This window comes from Rhea pennata, chromosome 21 (genome assembly GCF_028389875.1).
Source record: "Rhea pennata isolate bPtePen1 chromosome 21, bPtePen1.pri, whole genome shotgun sequence".
NCBI lineage: Eukaryota > Metazoa > Chordata > Aves > Rheiformes > Rheidae > Rhea > Rhea pennata.
Window position 1 is genome coordinate 1,136,484 of NC_084683.1, and position 15,325 is coordinate 1,151,808.

Below are 15,325 nucleotides of genomic sequence, written 5' to 3' on the forward strand. Positions count from 1 at the left end.
GGCCCAGGCACTCAGCAGACATCCTGACTCTGTGCTGCACACCATCAATCTTGCTGGCAACCAGCTGGAAGACAGAGGTACCCCACACCCCACAGTAGCAGATGTGTTTAAGCTCATGCAAACTGTTATTTTTCTCCTGTCCTGGGCCTTCCCTTCATCTCTTTCCCCAACTCTGTATCCCATTGGCAGCTGGGCAAAGGCAGCTCCCTGCCTGGAAGTGCCTATGGGGAAAGCAACAGGAAGGGGCTGGCTCCATTCTCAACCCCTAATTCCCTGTGTAGCCTGACGAAGAGCATGTGGAGCAACCCATGGCCTCCTTCTGCACTTGCAAGGCAGCCCAAGCCACTCATCACTGTTGCCGTGCCTGCAGCAAGCAACTCAGAGAGCTGTCCTTGTTGGCCTGCACTGTGGGGATAATACTTAAGGGTGGCGGAGGCACCCAGGCCCCATTTGCGCTGTCATGGCTGCTCAGGGCTTTCTACTCTTCCATCAGGGATAATTGCCTTCAGCCGCCACTTTGAGAAGAGGCCCAAGGGCCTGCAGAGCCTCAACCTGGCCAGGACATCACTCACTGCTAAAGGTACAGCCCCGAGACAATATTCCCCCTGCCCCCTTCAGGTCCCAGTGGGGAGGCCAGTCAGACTGACTATCCACAGCATTTATGGCTTAGCGGGGCCAGGCTGACATCAAAGAATCTCCCAGAGGGGATGGCATGGGTGGGCTGGGGGCCATGTCCCCTTGATGAGGCATTTCAGAGAATGGCACACTCTGCCCAGAATCAGCTTCACCACTGGCGGCAAATAAAATGTCTCCAAAATGATGTTGCAAAGCCTGGCTGGGCATAGCATACTTGGGTGCACGGGATGAGGAGAAGGAACAGTCCCCCAGAGATGCCATGCACAGGATATGTCCAAGAACACAATGTCCTGCTGCCCTGGACATAGAAAATTGCCCCTTCTTCTATTCCATGGCTCTCCACAGTGCAGAGAGTTTTGCACTGAGTTTTGTCACTCTGAACCATACCAAAGTCAGCGTACGGTGAGCACAGTGTGATCTGCTCAGGCATAGGCTGTTTTTGTGGGGATCTGGCACTCTGCTTCCTCCTACCCACAAAAGATGGAAAAAATTGTTCATTTACTGAGACCACGGTGGGGTCTCACACACGGCCATGCAGATGCACAGGGAGGCAAAACACTATAGGGGCTCCAGTGGTTTGAGTTGAGAGGGCCTCAGTCTGAGTGGCCAGAGAGTACAGACAGGCAGCCACTGTGACCCTGGGGAGTTTACTCATCTGCTCGAGTTTAGCCATCCCCACAAGCCCTGTCATCATGAAAATGCTTTCCCCATGCAGGTGTTTTGTGGTGGAGATCAAACCATGAGGCTGATGTGCCAGGGTCTCTGCCACTGCAAGGCAGGAGATGCCATGTAGATGCTTGCTTGCAGCAAAGGGGCTGGTAGTGCCATTGTCCTGATGCTCACCTGTGCCAGTGCCTCACAGGAATTACACCCTCAAGTCTATGCCCCTGCCAATGAATGATGTGGTGCAGGCGTATTGGAGCAACCCTGAGAAAACAGAGGAGGCAGTGCACGAGGTGGGGCTGGGGTCTGGGGGAGATGGGCTGGGGTGCCAAAGATGCCTCCTCACGGGGTTATTTACATGCTGCAGATCCAGTCCTGCCTGACAAGGAACCAAATGCGACACATGCTGCCCACACAAACCTTCTGGCTGCAGCAGGGCATCCTGACCACCTCTTCTGAACAGGCAAGTACATGAAACCACCATGTTTGGCTGTACAGCCAGCTGTTCTGCTCCAGCATGAGTAATCTTGGCTAGTGCAGGACATCAAAGCAGACCTCTGCCTACTTCACGCTGATCCTTGCAAGCAGCACAGACCACTTTTCACACTTTCTGAGCCCAGGACAGAGCAGGCCGTGGAGAAGAGAGCAGGACTGGGCAGGAGGGAAAGAGGCTGAGGTACTCAAGCAGCCTTCATCCTTGTGCTTCGCACAAATTTGGTGCTGAGGAATTTAGGGACTGCTCATCCCCCCCCCCCCCCCCCAGTATGCTGCCGTCTTCATGTGCTCAACACATGCTTGCAAGAAATTCCCTGCTGTACAGCATTCCTGGTCACTAGTCAGGGAAGACCTTGTGGAGCATTACCTGCATGTGCTCCTAGTGCTCAGTCAAGCAGCACCCATGTGTCCTTCTCCTGGGAAATCACAGAAAGGACAGAGACTTACAGTGCTGCTCAGGCGTTGGTGCATGATAGCATCTCCTCTATGCTCCAGATGGTGAACGAAATCTGCCTCAGCGTGCAGAAGCATGTTGACATCCTGAGCTCCTGCCTGGGCAGGGAAGTGGAAGATGACGTCCTCTTTGCAGAGGAAGCCATCAGGAACGCCAACCTGTCCGTCAGTGTAAGTCTGCCACACTTCCAGGAAACTGCGGTCACCTTCCCTCTGCTTTGCCTTCCTGTTGTGGGAAAGAAACGTTCAATTCATGGGGTTTAAATCCAAGACCAAGCAGTTTATTGATTTATTAATGACATTTAACTAGCAAACAGTGAATTTTCAAGATCAGTATCATAAATGCAACAGATATACATCACATTACTAAACACTCGTAAAATATTAAAAAACAGCTTCAAATTTCTGAGCCCCCTTCAAATCCCAAGATGGTCTAATCCACATACATAGATACACACAGTTGTGTGCATACCTTCCCCAGGAACCGTGGGCTATAAGCAAATCCCCTCTTCAAAAGAGGAGATTCCCCTGCTTGCACCACCCCTCTTTGGGAGCTGCGAATGCTCTGGCTTTGGGCTCACCCATTCTGCTTCTTACAATCTGCTGATGCCGACGCTGGTGATAAAACTCCCCATGTTCCTCCAGAGGGTCCCTCCTTGGGGATCCCCATACTCTTAGCTGCATTGGCTGGATGCAGCCTCCCACAACGTGGTGAGGAGAATGTTCCACCAGGCCATGATACTGGTGGAGGCCACTCCTGGCAGTGTTAGACTCTGTTAGACTGCTGCTGTTCCCACTTCTCTCTCCTGATTACACATTTTCTTTCTTCTTCTATACTTCCTTTCAAGCTGCCACTTTTTTTTTTTTTTTTCTTTTTTTTCCCCTCAAGTCTCTTGGCCACCCCCTAGTTACTGTTTAATCCAGCTAGTGGTCATCTTCTTCCTCAGTGTTATCACTCACTATCTCATCAGCTGCTGTTGCAGGGGAGAGGTGTCGTTCTCTCCACACACCTGAGCCTGTGCCCCTATCCCAAGCCTGTCACTATGTCCTCATCCCTGTGTAGCAATTGTCTCTACATGAGCTGGCGAGGCCAAGAGCCATGGTGCCTCCCCAGCTCCACTGGGCTTTTCCAAGAGATACACTGCGTCTCTCCATCCCAGCAGGAGTGAAAATTTGCACAAATCTATGAGCAGTTTGTTAGAGACTGGAGATGCAGAGGACTCCTGGGGGCCAGAATTTCCTTGAGGCTGCACTAGAAAGGATTTGCATCAGGTGTTTTGGGGACAGAATTGCTTCAAATACAGACCATCACAACTGCTTGCTTGCAAGGGGCTGGCACTGACTTTACAACCTACAGTGAGACCTAACAGGGTGGGGGATGCTACTGCAGACAAGGAGAGGAGGGGCTTTCGCCACTTACTGCCAAGTCTCCTGGTAGCACCTGGAGGCTATACCATGGTGAAGATGCTCTGCAGGGACCTGGCGCTGTTCTCCAAATGTTGGGGACAAATGGTTGTGCATGGTGAGTACGTATTCCTGCAACAGGGTGAGAAAGAGGTTACTCATCAGCTTCCTGGGTTAGGGAAGACCTCTAGAGAGATTTAACTAAAGAAGAGAGTGCTGATGCTGCAGAGATACTGGAAGGGATAGGAAAAGATAAGCAGTGTGAGAGCAGATTGTCTGGGCACAACGACAGGAGAGCTAATGGACTCTGGGGGCAGTGGTCAGGGAATGACTGAGAGGGAGAAGAATGCAGAGAGGCTGGGGGGGCCTAACTTCAGCCCGGTGTGGCTGGTAGATCCCTGGGTGTCCCCACCTAATGCAAGGAGAGCTTTGCTACAAGGCAGCCGTGGACCAGGACTGAGCCTACCATACATGGCCAAGCAGAGGAAAGATAATTTGCTATAGGCTCATCCACACTTTCTCTCCACCCCTTGCAGATTTTGCCTCTGTTGTATGAAGCAGGAAACACCCCGTACCAGAACGGCAAGCTGCAGCATAAGATGGAATGTCTCACAGAGGAAGCATCGTCACAGGCCTGCGGCCAGGAAATCCAGGTGGGTGCCTGCTAGGAGCCACTGCAGCAAGCAGGGAGCCACCAGTGGCATGGGATGCTTGTCAGCCTCAGCCCAAGACGTGACAAAGCCCCAGAGGCAGGGACTGTCCTGCCAAAGGGATGACAGCTGCTCTGAGCCTGACACACAGTGTGCTCCAGCAGAGCACCTACTGTGTACCTACCATCACTCAGGTCCCCTCTGTACACAACATCTCCGGAGACAAATAGGAAAACATCTGAATTCTGATAGAAAAGATGCATAAAATTCCTTTTTCCCACCCCTAAATTCTGGATTTGCTGCAGGCGATCATGCAAGCCGTATTGGACACAGTGCACAACCTGTGCCCGGCCATGGTACAGAAGAGGGGAGTCAGGGACCATGTCAGAGCGCATCTATCTCCAGGACCACCTCAACCTCGGTTCTGTCCTGGACCAGATGGTCACTGATGTCTTCAACAAGCTGAAGTGGGTGACATGACTTTTTCCCTTTTTGCTCAGCTGCACATTTAAGGGGCTGCTGCTCAGCTGTCTCTCTCCCTTAGGGCAGCTCAAGATCAGAGTCACCCCATGTGGCTGTGCTGCCAGGGAGAGTGGCCTTTAAGGCCAGATGCATGGAACAGATGCCTTAATTCAGGCACGTGCCCTAAGCAGCCCCATGTGCAGATGCTTTTACTCTCCAGTGCACGACTGTCACATGCACTGAAACCCAGGGAAACACATAAAACTCAGCATTTCCTCTGCATCCAGGAACTATCTTTGCCTTTTTCTACCCAGCCACACAGCATCCTCACACATCTTCGAGGCACAGTACAAGGCCTCTTTAGCCTAGAGAAGAAAAGAAAGACTGAGGGGGGATCTTATCAAAGTGTATAAATATCTGAAGGGAGGAAGTCAAGAGGATGGGGCCAGGCTCCTTTCAGTAGTGCCCAGTGACGGGATGAGAGGCAAATGGGCACAAACTAAAATACCAGAAATTCCATCTGAATATAAGAAAAAACTTCTTTACTGTGATGATAACAGAGACTAGAACAAATTGCCCAGATTGGTTGTGGAATCTCCATCCTTGGGGATACTCAAAAGGCACCTGGACATGATCCTGGGCAACATGCTATAGGTGATCCTGCTTGAGCAGAGGGTTGAATTAGTTGATCTCTAAGGGACCCTTCCAACCTCAACCATTCTGAGATTCTGTGATACCTTCAGAACATCCTCTTTCTCAGCAAGTCCCACTTCAGCCTGTTAGGCTGCCAACTATCAGGCCCATTCATCCCAAATAATGTGGCAAAAAAAAAAAAAATAGGACACAGAGAAGAGAAAGGCAGATTTCAGGTGAGAGGCTTGGAGGAAAGACTCTGCACGAGAGTCTATCACACATACTAGAGGCACAAAAGCTAGCTAAAGCCACAACAGCTGGGCACAGCACAATTACTCCACCTTCAGAAAACAACAACAACAAAAAAAAAACCAAAAAACAATCAAACAAAAAAGCTTAGAGGAGGAATCACCATCCAGAACCACTGAATTGGGAATTGTTGAGTATTTTCAGGAATTCAGATTTCAAGTGCTATTGGCACTTGCCAATAGCTGTGCTATTGACAGTTCCCTCGGTAACTACCCGCAGGACCTGCCCTGCCAGGAGATTCTCATTGATACCCAGCTGCTCATAATTCACCAAGAGATTTGCAATCCAAGGCTGCAAGACATAGACTTTACAAGAAGACATGTTCTTGTTTTCGTACACAAACCTGCAAAAGAAGAGATGAGGCACCAGATCTGAACAGCAGATTGTAAAAATGTAAAAAGATCTCCAGAGTCCAAGCAATGGCTTCACACACCAAGCAACACGATCCCAGCAGAAGACTCAAGTACCCACTGACAGCAAAATGCACCCACTTCTCAGCGATGGCATCCTAAGCTGCGTCTGACCCACTAACTCTCAGATGAGTGGCACCAGGAGGAAGCCCTGACGAGGGAGGTGCAACAGTAGAGACACCCAGACGCTATGGTATCCACACGACACAAAAAAAGGAACATCCTGACTGGCAGCAAATGAGCCACAGGACCTCAGCAGCAGGAGCTTTGCGCTAGCTGTATGCAACCTTTTGCCAGTCTCCCACCTAGCTCAGAAGATTTTTTTTTCTCCCCTTCCATACACTTTCTTATCCTCCGTCCTCCTCCATCCTCCATCCTCCTCCCCTGCCCAGGCCTTGTTGGTAACTTTCAACCCAGCAAAGGGTACCGCCCTCGCTGCAGGCCCGCAGCGGCCTTCCGCCACCACTCTGCCCCTTCCTGGCATCCCTCCTCCTCCTCCTTCTCAGCCTGTCCCACCTAGGCTCTGAAGCCTGACGGGCCACCGCCACAGCACCCAGCCACTCCAGATTGCCTGCTCCTCCACTCCCAGCACTGCCATAGCCCTAACCCGGAACAGCCAAGGGAACCACTGGCTGCACCACCCGGAAGCAGAAGCGGGTCCGGGGCACAGGCTCAGCTGCCGCTGCCGCCATTGCGCCGTCTCCAGAAGGGAGGGGTGGTTCTAGGGGTTTCTGGGTTTTCCAGCCTGTTATCGTTGCTGCGGGCAGTTTTCTTGTCCCACTTGGTCTGTCCTGCCCTGTGGCCTTGGCATTGCATAAGTTAAGGGCAGCAGCCTGTGCTGCATGGGGTCAGAGAGGCCGTCATCACCTGTTTGGCCTCAGGAAAGGAGAGGGACAAGTAGGAGGGTGGAGGTGGGAAAGGGTATCTCCGTGAAGGAGCAGAGGTAGTTCTAGCCCCCCAAAATAAGTGCTTCAGTTTTGGTGGACTGGAGAAGGCGAAGGCATGAAGGGATGGCGGTAGCAGGGTGGCACCAGCGCAGTGCCTGCAGTGTCATGGGATTGGTCTGTGCCCTGCTGCACCTCCAGGAACCCAGGCTGCTTTCCCACTGACAAGCTGGCAGAGGACAGCTTGGTCAGACGGGCCTGTGCCCGGGCTTCGTAGCGGGCACCACGCAGGCAAGCTTCCATCCCAGGGAATACCTGCTTGGGGAGGACACTCAGCTTCATTTGCTGAAGCTTGCCTGCCCTTGGCTTCAGGGCATGAATTATAGCCAAGAGACTGGAGAGAATTTCCTAGAACCAAGGGCTGGTGCAAGCCCTCACAGGAAAATACAAGATACTCTGAGTCGCAGAAGGCACCTGCACAGTCAGTGTGATACCAGCACAGAGGCAGCAGGAGCAGCATGTCAGGGCTTAGTGTCCACTCCGCTCTGGTCACTGGGGCCAATCGAGGAATCGACCTGGGAACTGTCAAGCAGCTCCTGTAGATGCCAAACCCACCCGAGTGGGTCTTTGCAGCCTGCCGGGACCCCAAGGGAGAGTGAGCACAGTTGAGGTTGGACCAGGCTGTGATGGAGTTGGCTGTGTTGGAGAATGGAAATGCAGGGCAGCATGTCAGGGCTGGGAGGGAATTTTTAAGGGCTCAAATGGTGACCTGCATCTTTACAGCATGGCTGCCTGGGAACAAGGCAGCCCAGCTGGCACAGCCGTACGACGAGCTGTGCATGGGGTGTGCAGAGGGTCCAGGGCTCCTGGAAGACAGGCAGGGAGCTCCTGGCACAGCCTGGCACTCATCTCCTCAAGGGCTAGAGGGAAGGGGCTTGCTGCTGTGCTGCATGTGGTTACTAACCAGCCCTGGAGTCCTGTCTGGGCTCCCCTAGCTTTGTGGGGAAGGAAAATGCTGAGGTGAAGGAAGGACACTGAGCGGTGTGCTCAGCTGTTTTCTAACATATGCACAGGATTCAGTCCAAGCTGGGGAGATACTCAGATTCTTTGGGGTAATTATTCTAACTAGATGAGCTAGATAAAATAGTTAATAAGGATGCAGAACTAGCTCAGCAGGCCAGAGGGAAAAGAAATCCCTGACCGGCAGATGGTCCAAATTGGGATTATAATAATGCAGGAGATGGAACCATATGCCAAACAGGACTCCAAAATTTAACAGAGCCAATGAGGGTATACGGCAAGGTAAGAGTAAAATGGGCTAAAGTATGGGAATGTAGACAGCAACTAGACAAATATCCTAGCGACTCCTGGGGAGGCTCTGGCAAGCCCTGCTAAGATATGGGGGAATGACCCCATGAAATTTCAATGATGCACTTGCAACTAGTGTTTTTGTAGATCAAGCAGCCCCCGATATATGAAAGTATTTTAAAGAACATACGCCAGGCTGGCAAAGGGAAACTTTACAAGAGATTATAAGTAGTGGCTCTAGTAGGGACTTTGTAAGTGAAAGAAAGGGGTTGAGGAAGAGAAAAGCCAAGCCTGGGGTTCTGGTTGAGACCAGGAAACAAGGGAAGAAGTTGAGAACAGAGCGAAAGAAGAGAGTGTTGCTATCGTGGGAATTTAAAACACTTGCAGTGGGAATGCCCCCTTCGGCCGTGAAGCCTGACTAGGGAAGGAAATTACCAACGCAGAGTTAGTGCGTGAAAGAAATCATTCACAATGACTATAGGCAGGAGATTCTGACAGCTGTTGGGGGAGATAAGATCTAGGGATTTTTAGTTTGTGAGGCATTCGCTTGGATCAGAAGGGACATATAATAGGAAAATCGGAGGGACAAGAAGTTGAATTTTTAGTGAATATGGGAGCCGTGTTATCTCCTTTAAATTTTACCCTAAAAGGATTCGAAACCAAAGATAGGGTATTAAGACATGGAATCACTGGAGAAGAAAACAAAAGAGAGAAAAAGATTAAGTGAACTCCAATTAGTAACAATAGGAAACAAAAGTGTATGGGGGAGATTTGCATTAGCTGAAGCATCTCCAGCACGTTTGCTGGGAAGAGATCTTTTGCAAACCCTGGATGTCGAACTGTGTTTATCACCCAATGAAACGGGTTCAATATTTACGGGGATGAATGTGATTAAACCTAAGGTTCGATCCCCAGGGTGAAAGTACCCAAAGTGTTAACTGGAGTAAAAGCAGTACGGATGTTGACTTACCAGCTTCAGCCCAACCTGGGATCTTGAAAACAAAGGGAGGAACCCCACTAGCAGTAAAACAGTATCCAGTTCCCCAAGAAGCCAGGAAAAGCATACAAAAATAAATAGACTGAGATATAGCTGGGGATTCTGAGAGTATGTGTTTTACCATATGATACTTCCATATGCTCTATAGAATAATAATAATAAAAGAATAAACTAGATAGAGCTGGAGATCCAGCATAGCCTTTGTGCAAGACTTGTGGACTATCAATCAACATATGGTGACTCCTCCTCCAGTGGTACCTGATCCTTCTGCAAACACTGTGTTGGGCTGGATATTTTACTGTGATCACTTAACTGCTGCAATTTTTTTTTTAGCATTCCAATAGATGAAAAGAGCTGGCCCTAATTTGCCTTACTTGGAAAGGACGGCCGTTAACACAGACGTGACTTCTGCAAGGGTTACTGGGTCTCTACCAAATTCGCTCAAATATTGAAAAAAAAAAAGATTTGAAAGATATTGAGTTTCCTGGTGGTTCGATTTTAATACAATATGCAGATGATTTATTGATAACAAGCAAAATTCTGATGATTGTTTAACGGATACTATATATTTATGCACTGCACTAGCAACTAAAGGGCATTGTGCACCTCCATCTAAGCTCCAGCTGTGCTGTACAGAGGTGAAGTACTGAGGAGTCATTCTGAAGGAGGGACAGTGAATAATTAATCCAGAAGGAATAAAAGCCTTAGCTGAAGTTCCTCACGATTCCTCCTCCAGCTGCATCTGAAGGGCTCTGGAAACCAGCAGAAGGGGAATACGTTCAACCTCCAACTGGTGTTACATGGGAAAGACACAGAAATGCTGTGAAGCTGTCAGGCCCACCTGAGCCATGGGGCACCCTGCATCCCTTCCATTGGCTGCTCCCTTCCTCCTCCCTCAGCATACCTGCTCCTGGGCTCCTGCTTCACAGGGCGAAGGTCCTAGAGGTCAGTTCTGTGTGTTTGGGAAAGTTAAGTGACTTTTGGCCTTTGGAGCGATGAGGACTGGTGCCCAGGCAGGAACTGGGTCCTAGAGAGGTGGAGAGACTGTACCTAGAGCGAAGTCTTTGTGCAAGCCTGAATGGGTGGGGTGGCAGTCGAACAAGCTATAAGTAGCATTAAGGATCTGAGTGAGCTAGTCAAGCTAGAGCAGAGGCAGGAGGAGCAGCACCATGGCAGGGCTTTGTGTCCGCTCCACTCTGGTCACTGGGGCCAATCGAGGAATTGGCCTGGGAATTGTCAAGCAGCTCCTGCAGATGCCAAACCCGAGTGGGTCTTTGCAGCCTGCCAGGACCCCAAGGGAGAGCGAGCACAGGTGAGGCTCAGTGGGGCTGACTTTGCTGGGGGGTGGAAGCACAGGTCATCACATGCTGCCTGGGGGGCATGTTTGGGCCAGGAGAAGATTTGTAAGGGCTCAGATGGGAAGCTGCAACCCTGCACTGCAGTTGCCAGGGCACAGGGCAGCCCAGCAAGCTGTGCATGGGGTGTGCAGAGAGGCTAGGGCTCCTGGAGGACAGGCAGGGAGCTCCTGGCACAGCCTGGCACTCATCTCCTCAAGGGCTAGAGGGAAAGGCTTGTGTCTGCAACAGGAGGGCAGAGGTAGTGGCATGTGATGTGTGCAGGAGGCATGGAGCCGTGTCCGGCTGGAGCAGGGCACCCAGGGTAGGCTGCTGGGCATGGGGCAGTGCAGGGACAGAGCAGGAGCGACAGTGGCTGTGCCTGGCACAGGCTGAGAGCTGACGTCTGCCCAGGTGTCCCTGCCTCTCTGTTGTGCCCTCTCTTGCAGGAGTTACAGCATTTGGCCTCCAAGCACCCCAACCTGGTCATCATTCTGCTTGGTAGGTGCTCCTGGCTGTGCCCCAAGGGTGAGGGCCCCTTGCCCAGGCTCCCCTCATTAACCAGCACTGTCTGCTCCCACAGCCCACCCACTCACCTGGCATGCTGTGTGCACTGCAGCAACCCAGTGAGAGGTGGGAGCGGTGCCAACAGTCCCAGCATGTAGTGGGGGAAGCAGGCTCACTGCTGTCACTCCTGCCCACAGCCTGTCTCCAGCCATGCCAGAGACTCCTGCCTTCCTGCCTGGCAGGGAGAGGCCCTGGGCTCCTCTCTCCTATGGGGCCCCCTTTCTCCCACGTGCCCTGATTCCTGCCCCAGCACATCCCTGAGGGCACATGGGGCTCCTCTGCCCTCGCATCAGGCCATCATGCCAGGGAGGCACAAAGGGAAGCAGGCACTTACCTCGCTCTGTGTTGGCTCTGTAGAAGTCATTGACCCCCCAGCATCCAGGCAGCTGCAGCCAGAGTCAGGGAGCACCTGAAGGGCTCTGGGCTGAACCTCCTCATCAACAATGCTGGGATTGCAAAACCAAGCTCTTTGGAAACTGAGACTGTGGAGAACATGTCCCAGGTGTATGCCACCAACACAACTGGGCCCCTGCTGGTGAGCCAGGTGAGAACCTCCACCTGTGGCTTTGCAGCTCTGCTCCAGGGAACATTGCTTCCCCTTGGTTCCAGCTCCTGGAGCTGGGAGATCCGAGGCAGGTGGGAAGGGCTGAAGGGAAGGGCCTGCTCTCTGCTCCAGAGCCCAGTGGGCTCTCGTCCTGACAACAGCCTTGTACTCTCCAGCTCAGATGGGGAGTGCAAGGAGCCATGGGTCAGTGCCAAGGAGCAGGAACCTGGTGGTCTGAGGTTGCGAGAGCAGGAATCTGCTCACTGATTTGGTGCTGACATGATGCAGTGTGGAAGGAGCAGTTTGAATCTCCTGAAGTGCATCTGCACAGGCCCTTCTTTCCTCTCGTTGCAGGCATTCCTGCCCTTGCTGAAGAAGGCTGCCCAGGGAAGCTCGAGCTCTGAGCTGAGCTGCAGCAAGGCAGCCATCATCAACATGTCCAGCATTGTTGGCTCCATTGAGAAAATATGTTTCTGGGATAATGTGCAATATATCTCATACCGCTGCAACAAGGTACTGCCACGCTGTGCTGGCACAGCATGAGCCCCCAAGCTTTTTATCTCCCAAATCCCCTCAATCCCTCTTGTGACTCCCCTCCCTCCCTCCTGCCATCTCTTTCCACTTGCAACGGTTCTCGGGAGTCCCTTTCTCCCTCCCACGGCACTCGCTTCCTTCCTGTCCATGCCAGGAGATGCTGTATGCCACTTCCCAGTGTCATTCTCAGCTGTGCTGAGTGCCTGTGCCTGGAGACTGTGGCAGCACTGTGTGTCGCAGGGAGCTCTGCTTGCCTGCCCTCCTCTGCCCCTGCCTTGGGGTCTGCACATGTTCCCTGGGGGAGGGCACTGTTTTCCTCCCCACAGTGGTGCCTCCTTGCAGGCTGCTCTGAACATGCTCACCAAGTGCCAGTCCTTGGGGTACCGGCAGCACGGCATCCTCTGCGCTGCTCTCCACCCTGGCTGGGTGCAAACGGACGTAGGGAACTCAGCAGGACACAAGGGAGGATGTTTTCTGGGGCAGGTCCAGAAGAACCTCATTGTTCAGGAACCCAGAGCGTCCTGTGTACCGAACATCCTGAGAGCTGCCGGGATCCAGTGGAGCTGTGTGGACAATGCTCGGAGCTTGTGGCACAGGAGGGAAGGAGAAGGCAGGCAGGGAGCCTTCCTGCAAAGTGCTAGTGTCTCCTCGCTTCACTCACCCCAGTGAGCTTCAAGCCACGGGCTCAGGGAGGCGTTGGCCGAAGCAGGAGCCTGCTCAGACCCTTAGAAGGCCTTGAGTACAAAGTTGTGTTTCTGCTCTGTCCCTGCAGCCCCCACTGACGGTGGACATGAGCGTACAAGGAATGCTGAATGTGCTCTGCTCCCTCTCCGAGAAGGACATGGGGACTTTCCTGGACTGGGAAGGGAAAGCACTGCCCTGGTGAGACACCAGCCCAGCGTCATGCCCAGATCCTGGCAGCAGGTCCCTTTGCTGCTGCACTGTGCCCACATCCTCAATAAACCCATGTCCATGAGCAGCAGTGCTACCGTGTCCATCTGTGACTGCAGCCGGATGTGTGTGGGGGGTATGAACTTGCCGAGGGCAGCCTTCTTCCTAGGTAGGACTCCTTAGCGTTTTGTGTAGCAGTGCCACCAGGCTAGCTCTCCTGACTCATGGCTGTGCATGGGGATCCCCATGAGTGATGGCCTGTGGGTTCTGTGGGAAGGTAACCATGCTCTGGAAACATGGTCTCCAGGAAGCAAATTATCCCGGGGCAGGTGTCCCAGGCTGGTGCCCGTCTCTGAGGAGCTGCGTCACCCCAGGAGCTGTGGGGCCCACATGGGTACTGAGGGAAGGCAGCACAGGGCTGGCAAAGATCCCGAGCAGCCGTCAGGCTCCCTTTCCCCCAGCTGGCTGTGCTCGCGTGCCACGTGGACACCACTCCAGCCTGGGATAGCTCAGTGGGACTGGGGAGTCATGGGAACTCATGCGCCCTCTCCCCAGGTGGGGCTGCAAAAGGGTTGCTCTACAGCAAACTGTGTCCTGCCTCCTGCATCCTCTCCCATGGGTCCAGAGCCCACCGGGAACTCCTGGTCTTAGTGATGCAAGATGGGACGCAAGGCATTCGCACGGTCAGGGGGCAGAGCAAGGAGAGCTGGCCTTCAGGCTCAGCCAGAAGCTACCAACCCATCAGGGAGCTCAGGATGGCATGTCCTGTCCCTGTCTGGATGCTCTGCGGATGCAGCTCACCCAGGACGTGGAGGCTGCTAGCTGAGGCGAGGGCTAGGGAATGGTGCCCAGGGCATGCCCAGCTGGACAAGGTTCCTGCAGGGAACAGGGGAGCTCTAGCCTGAGGACAGTGACCCCCAGCCCCTGGGAGGGCAGGAGGGAGGCTCAGTGCGCTTGAGGCCACCCGCTTCAGAGAGGGACTGAGCACATGCCCCAGGTATTGCTGGCAGCATGCATGTCGAGGGTGGAGAAGGGCTCCCAGCACGTCCCTGGGGGTCGCCAGCAGTTTGGGCTGTGGATATGTGGGGACATGACAGCTCAACTGGGTCCTCACTCTTCCCCTGGGGCCAGCTCTACAGTGACAGCCCAGGGCCAGTGAGACTTGGCCCCACGGTGACAGCCTGGGGCCAACCGGATCTGACTCCATGGTGACATATGGGGTTGACAGAGCCTGGCAACAGTCAGACCTCATGATGACAGCCTGGGGCTGCTGGGGCCTGGCCCCTCTCCTGCCTGCAGGCTCCATTGTTCCTCAGAGATGCCTGAGCAGAGAGACACTTCCAGCTTCTGCTTGTGGCCCTTGGCCTCCACTGGGAGGGCAGCAAGAGGCACCAGGTCCCGGCTGGGCCAGGAAGGGCTGAGGGCCCGTGCATCTGCCCGAAGGGTGGGCTGCAAAAGGCTGCGGGCAGCAAGCTAGCATGGGTGCATGGGCAAGGGAAGCGCTGGCTGGGTAGAAACCCCTTCACAGGCATTGCTGCAGGGACACAGCCTCATGCCAGTGGTGACAGGGGGATGCCCTGCCCCATGTCTGGGAGGGCACAGTAGCAGGTCTCGTGGCGGGGATAGACACCTGCCACTCACAAACAGTAACCAGGATGGGGGACCAGGAGCACACTGGTGAGGGCTGCCCACTCACAGGCAGCTGCTGTGGGGGACAGGAGCAGGGAGCTGGGTCATCACAGGCACAGGCCACCTGGCACAAGCCCCATACTGGCAAAAGGCTGTGCATGCAGAGCCAGAGGAGAGAGGTGTCAGCTCCTGCCATTTACAGAGGCAGGGGGACAGGGGCACTGCAAGACTCCATGCATGGGGTAAGAAAGAAGGGAGCGAGAAGCTGACTCTCATGTCCTTCCTGTCTCCCTGGCAGCCTGAGTCCAGCAAAAGATGAGCAGCAGACCGTGGGCGCTACAGCGGACAGGTGAGGGGAAGGCTGGCAGGGACAGCGGACATGGGGCTCCAGTACAGCTCCAGCTCCTGGCCAGCAGTCTATCACCAGGACACGCTGTTTCCTTCCTGGCTGAAGAAGGTACTTGTAGTGTCCTGCTAGAGGCTGGCCAGCATGGTTAGGATGCCCCATACACTGTGCTCCAC

The 15,325-nt window shown here is 53.5% G+C and overlaps 1 pseudogene; it reads left to right on the forward strand.

Annotated features, from left to right (window-relative positions):
- The first annotated feature begins 10,473 nt into the window (after positions 1–10,473).
- On the forward strand, positions 10,474–13,169 carry LOC134149756 (C-signal-like; annotated as a pseudogene).
- Positions 13,170–15,325: the final 2,156 nt, after the last annotated feature.